Source organism: Peromyscus maniculatus, chromosome 6 (assembly GCF_049852395.1).
Source record: "Peromyscus maniculatus bairdii isolate BWxNUB_F1_BW_parent chromosome 6, HU_Pman_BW_mat_3.1, whole genome shotgun sequence".
NCBI lineage: Eukaryota > Metazoa > Chordata > Mammalia > Rodentia > Cricetidae > Peromyscus > Peromyscus maniculatus.
In genome coordinates, this window is record NC_134857.1 from 100,628,999 (window position 1) to 100,648,508 (window position 19,510).

Consider the following 19,510-nt stretch of genomic DNA (forward strand, 5'->3'; position numbering starts at 1 on the left):
CACTTGTAAGTTGTGTTGTGGGGACCACAGGGTGGCAAAGCAAACTAGCACAAGGCTGCTTTCTTGGACCCTCCCCATGATGGTCTACTTTTCCGCGGTGTACATACTACACTTCTTTATAAGGATGAGTGTGGCCAGGCGGTGGTGGCACACGCCTTTAATCCCAGCACTCGGGAGGCAGAGGCAGGCGGATCTCTGTGAGTTCCAGGCCAGCCTGGGCTACCAAGTGAGTTCCAGGAAAGGTGCAAAGCTACACAGAGAAAGCCTGTCTCGAAAAGCCAAAAAGAAAAAAGAATGAGCGTGGAAAAGAATAACCACTAACCACCCTTCCCTTTACAGAGCGACAGCTTACATCGCCCCACCCTCCACTAACTTGTCCACAAACCGAAGTTTGCAGCAGAAGCTGAGCTAGATGGAAGACCCGAGCTTCTTACCCACCCACTCAAGTATCCTCCACACTGTGGATTCCTCAAACAAGTGACTTTGGCCTTTGTCATCCTTCACGGAGCTAGCATCAAAACCCTTCCCTCTAGAAGCACTCAGCTGCTTCTTGAGTTTAATCACTGAGTAAATATTGACCGAGGGTCGTCTGTGTGCCAAGGTCTTTCAAAGCGAGGTCACTTGAGCATTTGTTTGAACCCCCAGTTGTAAATACCTCTTTGATGGAGGTCTCTTGGCGCCCCTAGTGGCTTGGCTCTGTTTTGCAACTGGATGTAGTAGCATCTAAACCAGTGGTTCTCAACTTCCCTAATGCTGCAATCCTTTAATACAATTTTTCGTGTTGTGGTGACCCAACCATAAAATTATTTTCATTGCTACTTCATAATTGCAATGTTCTATTGTTATGAATCATAATGTAAATATCTGATATGCAAGATATCTGACAGGCAACCCTTGTGAAAGTGTCGTTCAATGAATGCCCTCAAGTGGGTCATGACCCACAGGTTCAGAACCAGTGACCTCAGGAACTGTTTTTATCTCAGATAGGAGAATGGTTATCAAGGGTAAGAGCTATTCATTTGGTGAAGAAGTACAGCTAATTTGTACTTTTAAGATGATTTTTGACGATACACTTTTTTTAATCCAGAAAATTACTAAGATATTCTCTATAATTTGCTACTTACATTTTTATTTTTATTTATTTATTTATTTATTGGTTTTTCGAGACAGGGTTTCTCTATGTAGCTTTGCGCCTTTCCTGGAACTCACTCGGTAGCCCAGGCTGGCCTCGAACTCACAAAGATCAGCCTGCCTCTGCCTCCCAAGTGCTGGGATTAAAGGCGTGCGCCACCACCGCCTGGCCCTTACATTTTTATATGTATCCCAGCACTCACTGAAAATAATGATCCCAAACTCAGTAAGTTTAAATTTATGAACTGTATAACTGATATGATATTTGAAGTTGAATGTGTAAGACAAATCATTTTCTTTTTCTTTTTTTCTTTTTGACAAATCATTTTCAGAAGGTGAGAATTCAAACAAATGAACTTAATAATCATCCTTCCCCATAATGCTAATCAACAGCTGTTTGCATCCACAGGGTAATTCCTAAACAAAGAAAAGCACATTCTTGCTTGTCCTAAAGAAATAGAGACAAGCTGGGCAGTGGTAGCCTTTAACACCAGCACTTAGGAGGCAGAGGCAGGTGGATCTCTGTGAGTTCAAGGCCAGCCTGATCTACAAAGTGAGTTCCAGGACAGCCAAGGCTACACAGCAAAGCCCCGTCTTGAAAAACCAAAAAATAAAAAATAAAAATAAAAAAGAAAGAGAGAGAAAGAAATGTCAGCTGAGGGCTTTCAGTGACCCGTGACCTCTTTCCAAAGAATGCTGATCAGGCAAGGGTGGGCTGCCACTTCCAAGGTTATGTGAGTCCAGGTGGGAAGCAAGGGACAGCTGAGGGGTCCTCTTGACAGTGGCTTTCCTGGGAGGAGACACTGATGGGCCTTTTCAGGAACATTCCATCGTATCTCAGTAGACCTACTGGGAATCCAGCCTTTCTCATACTAAACAGTAAAGGCTTCAGAAGATCGGACTTTGTCTGCCACCCTCGCTCTGTTCTCCCACTTACAAACAACTTTTAAGATCAGAATTGCTGGATCTACCACGACTCATATGAAATCCAGCTAGTGGAGATGGGCAGAAAATGCCTGGGGAAAGAAATGGAGGACAACTCTCGCTGATGAGAAGTCAAGTAGATTTGACTCATCTGTTAAAAACTCCATTTATTCATAGGAGATAAATCAAAGTGACTCATCTAATATTATCTTACCACATTATTCGCACACAGGAGTGTGATGAAGGATAGAAAGGTAAGCGGACTGGTTTAAAAACCATGTAAAAAGGTAGTTGGCTGCAACATCCCATTCACACTAGCTTCCTTTTGTTTATTATAAAGGAGGATTGGGAGGAAATACAAGGGTGCTATGAGGAAATTAGCTTCTAGTCGCTGCCAAGTAAATGCAACTAAAAGTTCTTTTGAGATCAAAAGAGTGATCAGGGTTTGGCTACATGGGTCTGGTGTCCTTAATAGCCAGTCTGTAGGTTCACACGTGTCTGTGGGAAGCTTGTCATGAACCAATCTCACACAGCGATGCACAGGAAAGGCATTTCTTTGTTCTCTTGCTTATCTGGTCATGTCTGTGGTTGCATGGACCCCACGATTACATTTCTTCCCAAAATTCAGTAAGTTTTCTTTAATTGTTGTTGTTGTTGTTTAATGTGAAAGGGGTGTGAATGTCAAATTCTCTTCAAGCCCATGCTCAGCGTCCTGAACAACAGTGTTGGTGTGTTGCTTCTCTGTTCCTCTCTGGGTGTCCTAATTTCGTTCTTCCGAAACTTCCGCTGGGCACCCTGGGGACAGGTCTAGTTAAACTGCAGTGACACTGGGATTCAGATTAATGGAAGTCCGCTCTGCACATGAAAACTTTCTGGGAACATTAAACAAAACAAGGCACCTCGGTGAGTTCTTCAAACTTCTGGAAGTACAAAGACCAAAGAGGTCCTAGAACTGAGCACACGGGGGAATTAGGAGATACACAGGATGCAAATTTGTCAAACGAGAATCCTGGAAGAATCAAATGAAATACTATTAAATGAACCAAAGCCTTTGATGTGACTATAAAATTAACATAGTTCAAATACCCAGGGCTGAAAGCTCAAACTTGTGGTAGGCATAAATATTTTTTTTTGTTTAAAAAAAAATACTTGTTTAAAAAATACTTGTTTAAAAAAAAAAGAAGTAAACTACTGAATTTAAAAAATGGAACATGTAACCCAGCCCTGGGAGACAATATTCCCAGAATATTGGCCATCTGATACCTACAGCTGTTAAATTCATGGAGGCAGAAAGTAAAATGGAGTCTTTGGCAACTGGAAAGATAGGCGAATGAGAATTATGGAATGATGGGTATTGAGTCTCAGCTGAGGACAACCAAAACTGTCCTGGAGATGGGTGGTGGCGGTCACACAATGGGAAGATACCTAAAGCCTCTGAACTGTAGACCTAAAGTTCAATGGCGTAGCAAACATTATGCTGTGTATACTTTGTCACAGGAGAAATAATACAGAAGAAAATAAATCCAGAAGAAAAACTGGATTATCCATATCGATAAAGCCTACTCTGTTGCCTAAACCATGATTTACCAATATGAAAATGGCCTTTTTCGGCTGTAAAATTTTAACTATCATGGCAAGTTCAGTGTTTCTTGGAAAGATCAAGTAAATTCTTGTATGGGGTGGAAAAAAAAGAACAGCCAGCATATCTAAGTGTTTGACAGATGTTAGCTACTGTTAATGGCTCTTCTCTGAGCGATTCCATCTTTGTTTATTACTATACCTAAGAATATTACCCAATGTCTCCAAGAAATCTGAAAACAAAATTTAACTTACCCTGTTAGGTACTATTTTCTTTTTCAAAATAATAATATAGCTCATGTAATTACTGATTGTTGTTTTAACTATTTATTCTTGGCTACCTTTCTTGCTATTCTTTTTTTAAAATTTTGTTAGGACAAGGTAAGGAAAAAAAATCAAAGCAAATGTTCTGTTAGCTCCCAGCAGTCTACCAACACCAGGAAGGTCTTAGTGGTATGAAAACTGGATTGCAAGAGAAGTGCCTGAAGAGTCCCCGAAATGTACCTTGTAACAACTCCCCTTTCCCTGTTTACCAGAATTCTGAATCCTCTAACCTATCTGAAAAGAATGTTCAAGAAAAAAATAGACATTATCACATTTAATTGCAAACATATTAGAAGTCTATTTTGTATAAAAATACTATGCACAGCACTCTAATCAGAGTATGTAACACATATGTCCTTGTCCTCAAGGAAGCTGGTGTCACTATGAGAAGTCGGTTTTCTACAAGAGCGTGACTCCATTCTAAGGCCAATCTGAATGAAGACAAGAAAACCTCAATATATTTTTTTCTAAGCTCTAAGAAACCTTTGGTTGAATCGCTGTGTCTTATACCATAGCTTAAAGGATATATTTTCCTTTATGCATTTTGATATTTAAGAATAATGAATTCAAAAATTACTGGGAAAAGAGGGTCTATAATTGATCGCCTAGGGAAACTATGCAAAATCCCTTCAAAATTCCCACCAGGAGTAGAAGAGAGGTGGATGCAGACACAGTCTGCATCCTTCCCATGCTTGCTCCACTGGAATTCTAATTAGTGAGACCCCTTTAGGCGACTCTCCGCTCTTAATTTAAATCCGGGAAGTGTTTCCTTAGGCTCCATAATACCTTGGCAGAGCTGATCCTATTTCCTGAGATTAAATAGAAGAGAACTGTTCCCCCAGGAAATTGAACCACACACAATAAGATCGTTCATTAGAATGTTCATATGAATTCAAAATATACCAAGCAAAGAGCAAATGTCTTCTTCCCAAAGTCACACCTGGGAAATGCTGACTGGAGTCATGGCTGGTTTAGCTCTTGAGACTGTATTTGGGGAAGACAAGTTCTCCAGGAAGAATAACTGAGTCAGGTAAAGACAGCAGAATAAATAGACAAATATTCTTGTCGTTGCTGTTGTTGTTGTTGCTGCTGCCGCTGTTGTTTCAAGACAGGGTTTCTCTGTGTAGTTTTGGTGCCTGTCCTGGATCTCGCTCTGTAGACCAGGCTGGCCTTGAACTCACAGAGATCCACTTGTCTCTGCCTCCTTAGTGCTGGGATTAAAGGCATGCGCCACTGCCACCCGATAGACACTATTCTTTTGACGATTCTACTTTCATTTCCTTGTTTTGCAGTGCTGGGGAGTGACTCCAAGGCCTGGCTTAGAGCGGGCAACACTCTCCCTTTGTTTCCATTCATGAAACTAGAGCTGTACGTTCCTTGAACTAATTCTGCCTCCCCTTTATACCACTGAAGGGTGTAGCAGTAGAAACATCTGGTGAGCTTTGGAAAGTCTACATGCAGACCTGTCAGAGGAGGGAGAAACTTAAGACCCAAATCAGCTTCTCAAATGCTGGTGGAGAGGGGGAGGGGAAGCAAGTGCTCCTGGACTTATTTATTGCCCGAGAGAAACAAAGGAGAACACCATTCAGTCTTTTGTCATACTTCTGTAAATTTATAACCGCTCACTAAATTTGATAGCTAAATAGTGTTCTGACAGCGTTGTTGAGCCTTGTGTGTCAGGGTTAGACATGCAGCTGTTGAGGCTCCCTTTGACGGTGAGCTTCTTAGGAGCCTATTTCCCTGCTAAACAAATGTATTATAGAGTGATGGATAGCAGAGATTCTGAGGATTACAAGGGGAGATCAGGGTGTTCACCTGCAATATCTATCGCATTGACAGCCGACCTTATTGAAGTTTCACAATATTAACTGTCTCTCTGTGGACTGGCTTAGCCAGCTAGGTGATTATCAATTTATCACCAGTCAAAACACAGATTGCTTTATGTACAGTGTCTGTGGCATAATCATGCACCCTGAATCAGATCAAGATGATTCGATGAGAATGATTTTTGTACGAGTGAGAAGAAACATCAGTCGGGAACGCTAACCAAATTGTGCCTGACTGCTTGGTCTGACATCTTCCCTGGAACAGGGAATCAAGAAGGCGCTGCTCCAAAAGCAAGCAATGCAAAGCCTGGGAGAGAGGGGGCTCGGGCTGCTCATTCCTTCCTCTTGAGCCTCGCCCCCTCGAACTGCACCTCACTCCTGCCCCAGTAATAACAGATAAGAAATTGACCAACGTTCAAAATCCTCCAGAGTGAGGGGTTTGAGCCAAAATCCTAGGTAGCAGTGATGGAATTCACTGGATTGCATGTGAGAAATTATCTAAGCTCCCCAACCGTCAGAACCAAAAATACCAAGAGCTTTTAAGTTTTATAATTCCATCTGCTGCCTGGTTCTAGCCTCCAACAATGTGTAATCCTTCTCTGGACAGAGCCTCCTCAGTACCTGCTTTAATCAGTCTTTGCTGAATACAAAAATGAACGGAGAGAAGTTGGCTTTATGGTTTTTGTTGTCTGTTACAGTACACAGTGGAGAGATATCACGACAAAAAAAAAGAGTTTGCCTTACAAATATGAGGACCCACGTGTGAGCTCCAGAAAGCTCAAGTGTGATGTCGCATTCTTTCATGCCCCGTCTGGGGAGTGGAGGCAGAAGGGTTGCTGGAGCCCACTGGACAGCAATCCTCATCTATTTGGCAAGCTCTAGGCTGGTGAGACATACCATCTCAACAACGTTGGCAGCTGTGGAGGCCCACAAAGGTTTCCTAGTGAGGTCTGAGCTAGCTTAAGCCAGCAGGGCTGCATTAGAGGATGGCTTGACCAGGTGTGTGCTTACCAGGTGATTGGAAGGGTCTGCACTTGGCTGTGCTGGGAGAGGTCTGCTCCATCCCCTGGCGGTCCTATAAAAAGCCCTTTAGAAGAGACAGAAAGGGCCAGTGGACAATGATCCAGGCCCTCCGGAGGCTGTCCTGTGTTTCTGTCTTTCTCTCTCCCCTCTGTCCCTCTATCTAAATCTCTTATCCCTTTCTCTGAAAGAGTACCCTGGGGAAAAAATGGGAGCTGGTCTCCCACAGGCAGCACTGGAGGGAGGACACCCAGGTTGCCCACTGTCCTTCATACACATATGTACATATTTATTCATCCCTACACAAACACATACACTCACAAATACCATAAAAAGAATAAAAAAAATTACATAGAAAATATTCAAGACACATATAGATATGGCAGAATACTAATGTAAGTGTGCCAGAGCCCCAGAAGTGTATTAGAAAGGAAATCCAAGCAAATGCCACATCTGAAAAGATGATGACTAAGAATTTTCCATAAGACATGCAGGGTGTCAAAACCAAACACATTACTGGTGACATCACAGTGTAACAGCCAGATGACAAATAAAGCTGGAACCATGGGGAGAGCAAATCAAAACGAAAGACTATTACCTTTACAGGAGCTTCAAATAAGTTCTCAACAAAATCAAAGAAGCCAGAAAACAAAATTATACTTTAAAATCTGAAAGAAATTGTTGTCAATGTCGTTTCTATATTCAATGAAAATATTGCTTGCATCAGAAGCACTAAAAAAAATTTTCTTTCAACAGATCAATAATAAAAAATATTGCAGAGCCTTCTTCTTATTAACTATTTTACTTAATGTTCATATGTTCGAATAATGTGTTTGAATCAACCCCCATGCCTCGCTCATCTACTCCTCTCTTACTCACCACAACCTTTCCCTCCCAACTTCATGCGCACTTTCTTTCTTTATAACTCAATAGTCATTGGGTCTGTTTAGTGTGGCCTGCATTTGTAAGGGTGTGGAACCATCTGCCAGAGCATGAGTCACTTCTCAGGGCCCTCAACCCTGAAGAAAACTGACTCTCCTCCCCCATTTGGCCATCAACACCAATAGCTCCTCAGGTAGGGGGGGCACCTCATGAGCCCCTCCCCCATCCATGCTGGGGTTTTGGCTGGCTTGATCTTTGTGGGTCTTACTTGTGTAGTTTTGCCATTATAAGTTCATGTGTTCAACTGCTCATGTCTGACAAATACTGTTTCAACGAAGACATCGACTCCCTCTGACTCTCACAGTGTTGCTGTCCTTTCTTCCATGATGATCCCTGACTCCTGTGTGGAGATGATAACTGATGCCCCATTCAGTCTATAATTCTCTACATGTTTGCCAGCTGGGGGTCTCTGCATTAATCACCATCTACTGCAGAAAAAGAAGCTTCTCTGATGAGGGTTGAAAGATGCAATAATCTATGAGTACAAAGACAGGAACTTAGGAAGCAGTTTATTACTCTACCCATTCAGCAGAATAACGGTTCTCCCCTAGGGCCTAGGACCCAACCAACTACAGTACCAACCAACAGTCCATCTTATGGAGCAGGCTTTAAATTTTGAATATAAGGACACAGAAAGCCTCCAGTAAAAGAGATACATGAAAATATTACTGTCAAACATAAAAAGTGGTGCGTCATAATGATGCTTGAAAGTCAATTTACTCAAAGATATGACAATTTTCAGATTTGTGTTCTCTCAAAAATGCGAAGGAAAAATTGACAAGTTGACCTTGACTATCAGTAGAGGATGCAGCTATACAAGAGAAGAGTTGAAGAAGTGACATCTCCAAAATACTGCTTTAGGACACACTTAGCCAAACTAATACTCCAGCAGACATGAAGGCAAGACCAGCAAACACAGTCATCACCTGTAGCCAGCAGACACTGCCATCATCCCCACCCTTACTGACAGCTGTGGTGACTGCCACAGAACATCCGGAGATTCATCACACAAGCAGCATTTTGCAAGGTTTGTCCATTCTGACCAAAGCTAAAGAGAAGACAGCTTCATCCTGTCGGCCCCCAAGAGCAGCACATGTATGCTGAGCTCTCCCATAGTTAGAAGCAGGTGAAATGAACATACTAATTTCATAGCAATAAGAATTTGGGGAGGAGGGCTGGAGAGATGGCTCGGAGGTTAAGAGCACTGTTTGTTCTTCCTAAAGGTCCTGAGTTCAATTCCCAGCAACCACATGGTGGCTCACAGCCATCTGTAATGAGATCTGGTGCCCTCTTCTGGCTTGCAGGGACATGTACAGACAGAACACTGTATACATAATAAATAAATAAATAAATCTTAAAAAAAAAAAAGCCGGGCGGTGGTGGCGCACTCCTTTAATCCCAGCACTCGGGAGGCAGAGCCAAGCGGATCTCTGTAAGTTCGAGGCCAGCCTGGGCTACCAAGTGAGTCCCAGGAAAGGCGCAAAGCTACACAGAGAAACCCTGTCTCGAAAAAACCAAAAAAAAAAAAAAAAAGAAAAGAAAAGAATTTGGGGAGGAAGCAACTCCCATGGAAAACACTGGAACTTTATCTTAGAGAAATGGTTATAGATAGAAGTCCTTGATGATAAAATAAGTGTTTGATAAGGGTGGGAAAGGGCTTAGATATATAATGGGGTTTTTTTCCAGTAGTTGGCAATATATAAATAAATGTGCGCTGTATCTGTGGTATTGAAACTCTTCTAGAAAAGGGGACAAGAAGAAAAAAGGTGAGGGAAAGTAAGGTAGAGAAAAAGCTTTTAAAAGACTATTTAAGGAAGCAATCATGGAAATACTGAGAAACAGTGAACTAGAATGAGACTCCATGAAGTGGGGATCCGAAGTGTGTAAAAGATGAGCCTTCCTGAGAGAAGCATACATAGAGAGGGCAGGGCTGGGGAGGAGCAGGAGAGGCGGCTTTCTGAGAGGCAGAAACAGCCCAGCCTCATGTGCTCCAAGAACAAGGGGGAGGTGAACAGCATGAAACACAACAATGTGGTCAAATAAGATAAGGTCTGCGAAGGGTGTATTGGATTTAGCAATTAGGAGGGCACTGGTCATTTAACCTCGTTGTGCTTCTGTTTCAATACTTGTTAAATTAAATTGAAAAATAATCTCTAAGGCAACTTACAGTCCAAAAACCTCTCTCACAGGTTAGGTCTTTTTTGCACACAGTATACACACAGTACACACACACACACACACACATACACACACCATACACCACAAACACACATACATCACAAACACACACATACACACACACCATAAACCACAAACACACATACACACCACAGACCACACACACATCACACACACACACCACATCACACACATACACACCACACATACACACCACACACACACACCACACACTGTCCCAATCCACATGCTAATCTTTTTCTTTCATCTAATTCTCTCTGCTTCTGGGTTTGCATTTGGAACATCCCAGTTCTCTTTGTTTAATTAGAGCAGTGCTTTGAAATAAATCAGTTATGAGCGTCTACAGTGCCCTGATAAACTGAGCTGCTGGACAATAAACCGCTTAGCATCAGTTCCTATAAACATTCCTAATGCCTTGTAAAGTCCTTTTATGAGGCAATAAAAGCTTTAGAATGTGGATACCAGATTTTATTTCATTTTTTTAAAATGATTTTTAAAACCCAGATTCATTCAAAGGAAAAAAAATAATTGATTTCCTCCTAAAGACATCATGTGTTCATTATTTTCTAAGTGCCTCCCGTGTGTCGAGTAATAGAATGTGAGCTTGGAAAATGTCACTGAATAAGACAAATAGTTCATACCTTCCAGCAGCTTTGGGAGAGGAAGGTGGAGCAGGTTAGCACAATTCTGTCACTGCCATCAGCTGACCACATGGGTGGCATGTTTGAACAGACCCCTGAGAAATATGTAAATTTATCAGCCTGCAAAGAAAACATGGTAGTACAATTTCTACAATAGGGCTCTCTCCATGGTGAGGGAGGGGCACATGCCCCTCCTCAGAACTATGCCTTTAAAGGCCTATACAGTGTGATCTTATATTTTTTTAATGAGTAGCATAGTATACATACCTCTTCATTACGTTGGGCAGTTAGTTGTCCTAACGACTATTGTAGTTTCAAGCGAGGGACATAAGCAATGTGTTGAAGTGATCAAATACCTTCTGAAAACACCCATGATTTCCTGAGCTGACCAAGTCAGAGCTGGTGAACAATCCAGCAAACAGAATGTCACGTTTCTGCTACCAGTTAATCAAAGTGAAGATTTTTTTTCGGCCCCACTCAAACTTATAGACTCCCCTGAGTTTCATCCAGAGATAGCCCATGCCCGGGGATCCTCAGGCCCCATTTCAGGGCTCTGGATGAGCTCAGGACTTTCTATTTTTTATGGCAATCCTTCCACAATTGCTGCTGGAGCTACATCATTGGAACTTTGCAGTGATTGCAGCTGCCCATTATTTGGGGCACACTGCCATCCAATGGCTCTGCCTGCAGTCTAGCACTAATAACATCAGCAACAAAGCAGCCTTTTAGGGCATTAGACCAAACCTGCAAATTAATGTGCTGGTTCGTCACAATTCATTAATCAAACTCAGACTGGATTTAACAACAGATTATTAAAGACTCAAAATTATATCCACAGGAAAAAAAAGCAGTTCCCAGAGGGTCAAATGTAATGTGAATGGTTTTGCATAAAACTATAAACCTGCTATTAAATTAAAAACAGGAAAAATTATGTCCATTCCTTATCTTCAGTCATTTTTTTAAAGAAATGCTACATTAATTTATTTTTCACTCTTCCTGACTACACAGTAAAATACTAAAAGGTTAAAACGCAATGGTTCCTCTGATATTTGGTTGAGTAACTTACACTAATATGCATTGACTGAGGTGAAGAAATTAATGAAATTACTCCCATAATTCATTACTAATGGAACACTGTCAGTGTTTTCAACTGACAGTTCACACAAATGCTCCTCAGACACCGAGACACCTCATGGTGACTGATGACCAGACCCTCTCATGCTACTGTTGAACAAGGCAGACCTGGGCTGCCTGGACCCCTCACCTCCTGCTGGCTCAGCCCCGGGCATTTGATTTTAGACTATTCTGTTCTGTCTGTGAGCAAAACCCAAAGGGAAAAAGATGACTTACATTTCCCTTTCTCTTCAGGGATTTTAGAAGACTCATTTGGGGACTCCCCAAAACTTATAAACATTCAGAATCCTGCAGTCTGGCAGATCGCAGTGCTATGGCCAACTGTGCGCGGAAGTTTTAAAGGTTAATATTTTATAATGCAATCATAGATAAAGAGCGCGACAGTCAGGAGAGGGACAGGGGAAGCAGGTTCAAGAACTGCATGATTTTGTGACGTCTGCTCTTCCCCCAGTATAACTGAACCATTAGTCTTTCTGATTTTGCAAAAAAAACAATGCAAAACTTACTAACACACTTGCTGAGTAAGGGGTGAAAATGTTTTATTCAGATTATGTATCTAACATTGTACCTGTGGTGGCTACCTTGTCCTTTCCTTCAGCTGTAATACTGTCTGATTCATTCATTCATTCATTCATTCATTCATTCATTCATTTGTTGGCTACCTTGTCCTTTCCTTCAGCTGTAATACTATCTGATTGATTGATTGATTGATTGATTGATTGATTGGATTGATTGATTTGTTGGTGGTGGTTTGGTTTTGTTGTTGTTGTTATTACTGTTGTTTTGAGACAGGGTCTTACTATGTAGCCCTGGCTGGATACTGACTGTCCCTTTTAAACCCCAAACTTCTAAAGGGCAGGGACAGTGTTTTTGTTATATATCTGAAAATAATAATTTCCCATTGAAAGTGAGCATTATCCATAGTTATAGGTAAGATAAATAAAATGCCAAAACCTATTTTATAACATATAGTGTGACATATTTTGTGATATATGTGAATAACATTAGTACACATTTTTTTTTTTTTGGTTTTTTGTTGTTGTTGTTTTTTAAGGCAGGGTTTCTCTGTGTAACATCTCTGGCTGTCCTGGAACTTGCTCTGTAGACCAGGCTGGCCTCAAACTCCCAGTGATCTGCCTGCCTCTGCCTCCCGAGTGCTGAGATTACATATGTGGGCCACCACCACCCTGCCCATGTGCCATCACTGCATGGCATAAATATTTAATATATTAGAGAAAATTCCAGAACAGTCAACTTCTTCAAAGCATTGTAAAATACAAGGGAAAGTCTAATGTAGTAGGCTGCATGTTGGGGTTTTGGTTATATTGTGTGGTACAGAATGAACACGTAGTCTACTTTGTCACCCACTCACCCAACCCCTAGGATTTTTTTGCTGGCTTGGGGTTACCAAACGTCTTAAAACAATGTTGCAGAAAACCCCCATTCATCATTCATCAATCGTCAAAGTGAAATGTAAGCCAGGCATGGTAATGCCTATCTGTAATCCCAGAATTTAGGAGGAGGGAGAAGGACATGGCAAACCAAGACCAACCTGGACTGCACAGCAAAATTCAGGCCAGCCAGAGCTATGTAGCAAGATTCTGTCTCAAAGAACTGGGGGAGGGTCTGGGGGTGGGAGCCTCTGGGGAGATGACTCACTGAGGAAGTGTACTCGCAACGCAAGCTTAAGGGCCTAAGTTTAGATCCCAGCACCCTCATGAAAAGCCATGCATAGCTGCTCACATACCTGTGACCCCAGTGCTGTGGGGGACAGAGACAGGAGATCACTGGGTCTTCACAACCATCAGCCTAGCTCCAGGTTCAATTAGAGCCCTATCTCCAGATAACAAGGTGAATGGAGGAGCAGGACACCAAATGTCTTTGTCGGGCCTCTCCGCATGCACAGGAGCTGGGTGCACCCACACATGGGTGTTCATACACCTCACACACATGCCACCCAAACATGCTCTCTCACACAAACACCAAAAAAGGAGGAATAAATGAAATGTACTTACCCAGGCACAACATCTGCCATGCAGTAGATATTATATAACCATTTGCTAAACTGAATAAATGAACTCCTCCACCTCTTTCTACATGAAAGCACACCGTTAGGATGTCCTTCCAATGTCAGCTAAATCATTACTATTTCTCAAAAAGTGTCATCATAGGTATTCCAGGCAAGTAACTGGATCATAGAAATACTACTGGAGTCATGTAGTCAGTCTCTACTGCATGAAGGTGTTTACCATTCAGGCATGAGGGAAAATGTGCACAGAGAAATGTAATTTATAACTGTTTGCAAAGTATAAAACCCATATCATAGAACCTTGGGGCATGGTAGGCCACCAAGACGACTGAGCATGGAGCGGAGCTTAAGTTTCAATGGTAGCTGTCTGAGTAAATTAGGATTCTGAGAGTCTTAGTACTCTAGAAAGACATGAGTGTATTCATCCAGGGCACCTCCCACTCAGCTGCTCTCCTCACACCCTTTCCCACAGGTGCTCTCTACGAGAGCTACCATAAACCGAAAAAGAAGCATGGAAGGAAAGATGCAGGCTCCACACCCGACTCTAAGCCATCTCTCCTTAGCCCACGGAGGACGTATGCATAGCTGAAAAGCAAGGAGCCAGCAGCCTGCATGGTGGCCCCGGGATTATGGCCTCCTTGTGTGGACTATTATCTTCTTTGCACCTTGTTCTCATAAGTAAAATGGGCACCTCTATAAAAGCCAGGATCATGAGGTTGTAACAATAATTAAATGGGATAAATAAAGATGTGATGGTTGGGTGTGGTAGCCTATGCCTTTGATCCCAGCCCTATTCAAGGCCAGCATGGTCGACTTAGTGAGATGCAGGTCAGCCAGGGCTACGTAGAGAGACCCTATCTCAAGAAGATGATTGATGAAATGTCAAAAAATAAAAAAGATCATTACTTGATACATGAAGAGTATTGCCAAGTGTTGAAGTGTTGGGCGTTATTTTTAGTTTACAGTCATAATGGTGTGTGGGATGTTCTGTATGTTAAATGTGTTGTTCTGGTTGGTTAATAAATAAAACACTGATTGGCCAGTAGCCAGGCAGGAAGTATAGGCGGGACAAGGAGAGAGGAGAATTCTGGGAAGTGGAAGGCGGAGGCAGAGAGATGCTGCCAGCCACAGCTATGAGTAGATGTAAGATACCGGTAAGCCACAAGCCACATGGCAACTTACAGATTAACAGAAATGGGTGGATTTAAGATATAAGAACAGTTAGCAAGAAGCCTGCCACGGCCATATAGTTTATAAGTAATATAGGTTTCTGTATATTTACTTGGTTGGGTCTGAGCAGCTGAGGGACTGGCAGGTAAGAGAGATTTGTCCTGACCCTGGGCCAGGCAGGACCAGAAAAATTCTAGCTACAATGGTGGGCAGATATGGTCACCTTCAATTTAGAACATTAGTTGACCAGTTTCTCATCACTAAGCTTTATTGAACATCTAAAATCTGTACCCCAAACATAAAAATATCCTGAAAGTGGTCCTCACCTAAGACACTGGGTGGTACATTCTTTGACATTATGGCAATTCTCTCTGAGTCATCCTTCGCTGACTCAGTGCTCTACCCTACACATCCATCCCACTGGCTGAGTGACTCCAATGAGTTGATCTTTGCTTGCTACTCATTTTTAGCTTTTCATTGTTTAGTATTTACCCACTATCCTTTTAACCCATAAGCTTTCAATTTTCAACTCATAAGAACAGTGAGGGTGGAGGTCCGCAATGTTAGTAAAAACAGGGAGAATAGCCGCCATAACCTCTGCCCATGAAATTAATATGCCCTCTTATTAAATTAATAACTTAATATTAATTAATTACATTGCCAAATAAATATGCCCTCTTAATTTGAGGAAAACAACTTATCCTTGTGCCTTATTCAGTGTTCCATTGCTATGAAGAAACACCATGACCACAGCAACTCTTACAAAAGAAGCATTTAGCCGGGTGGTGGTGGTGGCGGCGGCGGCGGCGGCGGCGGCGGCGGCGGCGGCGGCGCACGCCTTTAATCCCAGCACTCAGGAGGCAGAGCCAGGTGGATCTCTGTGAGTTCGAGGCCAGCCTGGTCTACAGAGCGAGATCCAGGAAAGGCGCAAAGCTACACAGAGAAACCCTGTCTCAGGGGAAAAAAAAAAAAAAAAAGGAGAAGCCTTTAATTGGGGCTGGCTTACAGTCTCAGAGGTTTAGTCCATTCTCTTCATGGCAGGGAGCATGATGGTGTGCAGGCAGACATGGTAGCTAAGAGTTCTATATCCGAATCTGAAGGCAGCAGGAAGAGAGAGACTCTGGGCTTGGCATAGGCTTCTGAAACGTCAAAGCCCACCCCCAGGGATCCACTTCCTCCAACAAGGCCACAACTCCCAATCCTTTCAAATCCTTTCACCACAGCCTGGTGACCAGGCATTCAAATCTATGAGCCTATGGGAGCCATTCTTATTCAAACCACCACACCTTCTGTCCAGCGCACAAATGTAGACCATGAGGCCAGGGATCACCTGTTCAGGAATTACAACTTTGAGGTTTGAACTCACAACTGAAAGTCCTCAGGCACCCATCATCTCCAGTTCCTTCTAATGAAGAAGGAATTTGAATATCACATTATTACTGTTATTTGTGGTATAAACCCAAATTTAATGTATTGTAATTATTGGACTTCTAACTAATTTTGAATAATGAAGATGTATCTGAATAGCATGAAAAATCTGTCAGTTTAAAAGAACAGGATAAAATGATACCTTCTGTACTGGCTCCAAAATGATTAAAGGAAACAACTAGATTTCTTCAAATTACTGTTGAAATTGATGCAGCACTGGATTGAAAATGAGCAAGGGTACAATCACCATACACAGGTGGCCCGACTTACCCCTTGGAAATACCACCTTCATTAAATGGCTCTTGAAGAAACACTTGCATTCTCTGCTGATGAGAAGCATTTTCAATACACACACACACACACACACACACACACACACACACTCACTCACTCACTCACGCACTCACACACGTGCACACACACACTCTGGAGGAGACAATGAACTCTTCACTCTGGTGGCGAACACTCCTGGTCACTTCCTCTTGGTTGGGATAGCAAAGGCCATTGTTAGCCTGTAAGAGAAGATAATGAGAAGAGTACAACCCTTCACACCTAAGGCACTCCCAGGTGAAGGTGTCTAAATGACAGAGGCTGTTACAAGTCAATAACTCATATGACCTCAGGAAAACTCCACTGCTGAAACTTTCCCTCAACCATTCCCTAAAATCATCTCTCTAGATCAGAAACATGCAAGTGATGAAATTACCTTATTAACCATCAAAATAAAAGGAACCTTGAGAATAAAGTTGTCATTCTTAATTAAAATGGGCTTTTTAATTCCTTTACACTAACTAACTAAAGTAGATACTAATACTGGAAACACTTAGCTAAAAGAAGGCTTCTATCCACACCCCAATTAGTGAACACTTAATTTGTATATGTTGCAGCTCATAGCTGTTTGCCAGTGTGGTTGGGGTAAGTCTCTTTGGCCTACTTTTTAAATGATTAAACACTCTCCATCCAACCAAATAGACATCTTCAGAGTTGTATTTTGCATGCTTAAACAGTCTGTAAATACACAAGCCATCACTCAGATTTAAGGGGGGAGCAGAGAGGGGCACCTAGTGCCAGTACATTCATTACATGTTTATTAAAGCTGGACTTTTCCACGGGGGCGTGAACAGCTAAAAATGAGTCTGAGTTTAATAACAAAGTGAGCGCATTCTAGCACCATAAAAATTATAAAATTTTAATGTATGATGTCTTCCTTAATTATAGAAAACTGCAAAGAATAGCATCCTTGAAGTTTACTATGTGAATGCTCTTAATCTACGACGCATTTCTCCTTAAAACACGAGTATTAAATCTCTATTAGATTTGTTGAACTGATGTACTAATATGCATCGCTAAAATCTTAAATTTCTAAGTAGCAATGCTGTTTGTTAGGTATAAATAAGGATTACCTTAATTAAAATACACTATCCCCAGTCTCTCTGTAGATCTGGCTCCGTCTTTATATAGGACAGGTTCATTATCTATCTCCAGTTAATAAAAGGATGACCTACTGTGGTTACTTCTTTTAAAATTTAATTTTAATTACTATTTTGCTAATGGAAATAAAGCACCAAAGAATCATGAATATGATCCAAAAGCAATTTTGAAAACTTAATTAAAATACCTCTTGAAAGCTTCAAAAGGAATTTAGCACTTGCATGGCTTGATGACTGGTGGCCTCACAAATACAGCATTAGATATCAAGGCTATAAAAAAGAAAGAGAAGAAGAAGCACGGAATAAAACATGTTGCAGAAGTGTGACACTTCTCTCTGCATCTTGAACTAAGGGGTCAACTAAATAGGTGTAAACACAAAACTTTTAATTCAAAACTTTACCATTCAACAAAGGCCCTGAACAAAGAAATGGAATGAGTGCACATCATTCAACACCTCTCCAACACATAAAACGTAAATGCTTTTAGCCTTTTGCATAAGACCATCACGGTTTAATCCGGGAGATTGCGCATATGTTTAGTTTATCTTTTGGCCCTTCGGGACCTGAATATAAAATTAAAAGGCTGCTATATGTTTTGTAAAATTCAGTAGCAGAGTTTTATTAGGGCAGCTCCCTCTTCCATCCAAATTTCAAAGGTTTACACATATATTATTGATCTTATCTGCGAACATATTGGTTCAGTAAGGAGCCTTTAAACATAACACATCCGTGGGTTTTATTGAGATTCACTACTCCTCATGAATAAGATAAGAATATGAGATGAGGGCTATCACAAAGAGCATGCTCCAGGCTAGAAACCCAGTCTTTGTGATAGTCAAAATATATTTAGCAGCTCTTACATTACAAACCTAGTAATGTTATGGTTCATAAATGCAATGTGTGTTTTTGTACCAGACTACTTGACTGCTTCCCGTAAGTAAAATCTCTGAAGTCATTAGCAATAATGAATTTTCCCTTTGATTCTGTCCATGGATAAAAAGCATTGTGCCAGACCCTATCCTCAACCCAGTTACAGAAGAAGAAACATTATATTTAACATAATGTCATGGATCTTGACTTTTAGAGATTGACATTTAAAATTCATTTTTTAGTATTTCTTTATTTTTGTTTTATGTGTATGAGTGTTTCTCCTGCATGTATGTCTGTGATTCTTATACATGCCTGATGCCTGCAGAGGCCAAAAGAGGGCCTCAGATCCATCCCCTGAGACTGGAGTTATAGGAGGTTTTGAACCACCCTCTGGATGCTGGGATCCAAACTCAGGTCCTCTGCAAGAATACCTTGTGCTTTTAACTGCTGAGGCAACTCTTCAGCTTGAAAATTCAGAATTTTTAAAAATCAACTTTAAATGAGCATATGACCAAAATGATGGACTAAATACTAAAGTCTCACTGAGTTTTTAAAATTCTAGATTAACCTAGAAATGTGATTTAAATTAACACTCACAAATTAAAACAAATTGAACTAACTATAGGCATTCTAATATAAAGTCACTTACACCTATAAATGATAAGCATTCTAACATATAGTCACTCACACCTGTAAACTATAGGCATTCTAACATAGAGTCACTCACACCTGTAAACTATTGTATTCTAACACAGACATGGTCACTCACACCTGTAAACTATTGTATTCTAACACAGACATGGTCACTCACACCTGTAAACTATTGTATTCTAACACAGACATAGTCACTCACACATGTAAACT

The 19,510-nt window shown here is 41.4% G+C and overlaps 1 long non-coding RNA gene across 1 annotated transcript; it reads right to left on the bottom strand.

Annotated features, from left to right (window-relative positions):
- Positions 1–2,055: 2,055 nt before the first annotated feature.
- Positions 2,056–18,291, bottom strand: LOC121830508 (uncharacterized). Its single transcript, XR_013052334.1, has 4 exons — positions 17,965–18,291; positions 16,617–16,858; positions 10,586–10,680; positions 2,056–8,220 (listed from the first exon to the last, which is right to left on the bottom strand). It is a non-coding gene; the product is annotated as an uncharacterized LOC121830508 (long non-coding RNA).
- Positions 18,292–19,510: the final 1,219 nt, after the last annotated feature.